Here is a 3,859-nt window from a genome sequence, read left to right as displayed (position 1 = left end):
TAATACCCGGGGCACAGCAGCTTAGCCACACTAAAGAAGCCCAAGAAGGGGGTCCGCACCCCTGGTTATCCCAGGGAAGCCCCCCTTCTGGAGCAGAGCTGGCAGTGGGCTAGACCAGCAAGCGAAGTCCAGGAGAATTTATTAAGGGCCTGCTAAGTCTCTGGCTGAGATGGGGGCACAGGGAAAGACAAAAGCAGCCCCCCCCCCAGGAGCTTCCAGTCTAGTGGGAGAGGCAGCGAGCAAACAGCTCTGCACAAACCCAACCCAAATGGGATCAGGCAGAGGTAACCTCAGCCGGAAGGGGCTCACATCAGGGGGGCTGGGAAATGCTTCTTGCCGAAGAGGGGCTTTTGGCTGAGACTTTAAGGAAACAGGCAGGGCAGGAGGCAGACCTGAGAAGGGAGAGAATGGCCTGCTGTCATCTCCAATCTCCAGTTAAGTGACTTCTCCAGGACCACTCAGCTGCAATGTCTCAGGCGGGATTAGAACCCAGACCTCCCTGCCCTATCCATTGGACCACACTGCCTCTCAAAGCTTCACAATGCTGCTCCATTCATCCTCTATACAACCTATAAAAGAGTGACAAGTATAATTTTCATCTTCCCTCTTTAAAAATAACAAAGTGGTAAAAATTGGATTTGACCCAGAACTCTGAGCATCCTATAGACCTGATTCCAAGCAGCATTCCTGCAAGGGAGAGGAGTCCCCTAATTCCCATTCTCCACATGAAAAAACTGAGGTACAGAGAGGAGCTGGAGGGGGGCCACAGCAGACAGTGGGCTAGAGCTTCCTCCACCTTGGAACTTAAGCTCAAACCCGGACTCAGACTCAGTGTGACCGGGGAAGTGACTTCCCTCTGCCTGCCTCAGTTTCTTCCTCTGTCTGGTGAGGAGAATAACAGCAGCTGCACCCCCGATCTGCTGTGAGAATTGTATCTGCAGGCGCTTTACAAACCTAAAACCGCCTTAGAAAGCTCCTCCTGTCCTCAGGATTCTAGGGCTTGCTCAGAGTCTCCCCTGCACCCGTGAGCTTGCTCTCTTTGCAGACCAAGACTCTTGCCTTCTCTTTAATCATTTCACTTAGTGGCAAAGCCAGAGCTCACATGGTACGGCCATAGCCCATAGCCTGGGCAAGAGCTAGCAATGATTCAGCCACTTTGCAGAGAGTTTTACAAATATTCTCTTGTTTTATCTTCCAACCACCCCGAGAGTTGCTATTATAACCATTTTACAGAGGAGGAAACTGAGGCAGATGTGTTAAGTGACTTGCTCAGGATCACCTAGCTACTATTTGGAGCTCAGACCTTCCTGACTCCCTTCTGTCCCCCTCACCGCACAGCCTCTTATCCGAACATCGAGACGCACTTGAGGTAGTAAATAGATATTTTTCTGCGCCCAAGAACAGACCCTCGCTTGTTTCAACCCGGTTCCTTGCAACCGGGACAGCAGGGAGCATGTGGGACTCGATTTGGCTTTGAGAAGTCCCCGGTTCCAGTTCCACCTCCGACACTTGCTTAAATTATCTTGTTTATGAACCTGATCATATCGAGATTGCTTAGCAGACTGTCTGGGGGAGAAGCTAGAGCTCACCTGACTTTATCTGCCTAGGAGCAGCACTGACTTCCTCAGGGCAGGATGACGGGAACTGGGAGGCAAGGCCGAAAGCCATCCAGCAGGTCTCTGCAGTGTCACAGCTGGGAAGGCTGAGGAAAACCTGGCTCTTCTGCACTCGCAGGTGCACCCCACTGCCTCCCACCCCTGGGGACTGCAGGTTTCGACTTCAGTCTGGGCAGGTGTGGGAGCCCCAACCTGATCCTTGGTCCTGCTTGGCGTCAGGCCCTGGGTGTGGGAACACCAGGAAGTCTCGGGTGCATTTCCCCTCTCACAGGTAGCCCTCTGGAGGGCAATGGCCTCATGGGAAATCCCCACCCAGAATCCTCCCCACCATGTACCATTCAGGGCTCCCTGGTAGAAGCCAAACCTCTTGTTTCTCTATTCAGTTTGATGCAGAATCATCAAATATTCCCACAGATTTCATCTTCTGGGCCAGAAAGGGGCCTCTGGGTTTCTATTCATGTTTTAGAGAGGGTTAAAGCTGGAACAGATCTTGGGGATTATCTAAGGCAGAAGGCACATCTGCCAGAGGGGCCCGGCTCACATGGCTAACGGGCAGGCAGACTGAGGATGAATTCAAGGGGCTCGATTCCCAATTCCCGATGCTTTTCCATGCAGCAGACACTTAATAGACACCTACTGTGTGCACACAGATGGAGAGGAGAGCTGGGAATCAGGAACAACTTTGTTCAAGGCTCATCTAGGCTAAGGATTTCAAACAGAAGTAGAACCAAGCATCTCTGCTGGCCATATATTAACTTCATTTAAATTTTTATCTATTCTTTATCACATTTTTATTATTTTTATGAAATATTTCCCAACTACCCCTTCATCTGATACTGAAGAACCCAGTCTAGGCGATCAAGCAAACAGAATCTGAGAGTTGGGAGGAGCTTGGAGCTTCGGTAGCCCACCAGTACATCCCATAGACAAAAGCAACCCCCATGCTAATACACCCAGCAAGCCGTCCTCCAGTCTCTGCTTGATGGCCTCTAAAAGGGAGAAGTCACCACTTCCCCAGGCACTGTGGAAGAGGTCTCAGTGGTAGCCATTTTGTCCAGGCATCCAATATAAACTGGGCTCTTTGCAATTTATCCTTGCTGCTCCTGGTTCAGCCTTGGGGGAAAGCAAAACAAAGCTAATCTTTTTTTTTTATAAGACTACCATTTATTCTTTTGAAAATAATGTTCCTACCCACGCCACTCCCCCTTCTCTTTTCAGGCAGAGAATCCCTTATTCCTTCAACAGATGCTGCTAAATCTTAACCCAGAAAACTGTTCCATAATGGAATTTCCATAAGGGGATAACAAGAGTGATGGAAGATTTTCAATGGAGAATTAAGGTTTGGAAGGACTAACACAGGGAAATGAACACTCCTCAAGGAAGAAGAGAAGGGATTCCTTACCCAGAAAAAAGCCCGGGGCTAGTTTCCCTTTGTGATATTTATTTCCTTAAAAAAAAAATCATCCCTCATGTCAAGTTGGATCACCTGCAAGTCGCTCAGAACTACTGAGATCCATGAGCTTCCAGCAGCCTTTTCACCAGCAAACCACAGAGATGACACAGAGCCCTGGGACTCAGCTCCAGAAATGGAAACTGGCACTGGAGAGACTGGAAACCAAAGACAGCTTAGCATCTTAGTAACTCGAGTTTCGTTGCCACATCCGCCGACATCACTAATTCTAGTAGAAGCAGTTACGGTCTGATGATTGTTCAATAGCATGAAAGCCTTTGAATGATTGACTTCCCTGAAAATCTGGAATCATAAAATGTCAGAGCAGGAAAAAACCTTAGGGGTCACCAGAGATCAAAGGGTTGGGAATGTAAAGGGCCTCACAGGACAATTAGTACCTCTGTGACATTGGGTAAGTCACTTAAATTCTTTTTGCTTCAGTTCTCTCAACTTTAAAATGGGGATAATAACTACCCCCTAAGGTGCTGTGAAGATCAAATGAAAGATTTTTAAGTATTTAGCACAGTGCCTGGCACATAAGAGATGCTTAATAAATGTTTCCTTCCTTATTCTTTCTTCCCCTTCCTTCCTCCCTCCCTCCCTTCTTTTCTCCTTCCCTCCCTTCCTCTCTTCTTTCCTTCTTTCCTGCCTCCTTCTATCCCCTCCTCCGTCCCTCCTTCCTTTTTTCCTTCCTTCTTTTCTTCCTTCCTTCCTTCCTTCCTTCCTTCCTTCCTTTCTTCCTTCTTCCCTTCCTCCTTTCCTTCCTCCCTCCCTCCCTTCCTCCCTCCCTTCC

Source organism: Sarcophilus harrisii, chromosome 3 (assembly GCF_902635505.1).
Source record: "Sarcophilus harrisii chromosome 3, mSarHar1.11, whole genome shotgun sequence".
NCBI classification, from domain to species: domain Eukaryota; kingdom Metazoa; phylum Chordata; class Mammalia; order Dasyuromorphia; family Dasyuridae; genus Sarcophilus; species Sarcophilus harrisii.
This window is presented reverse-complemented; position numbering follows the sequence as displayed.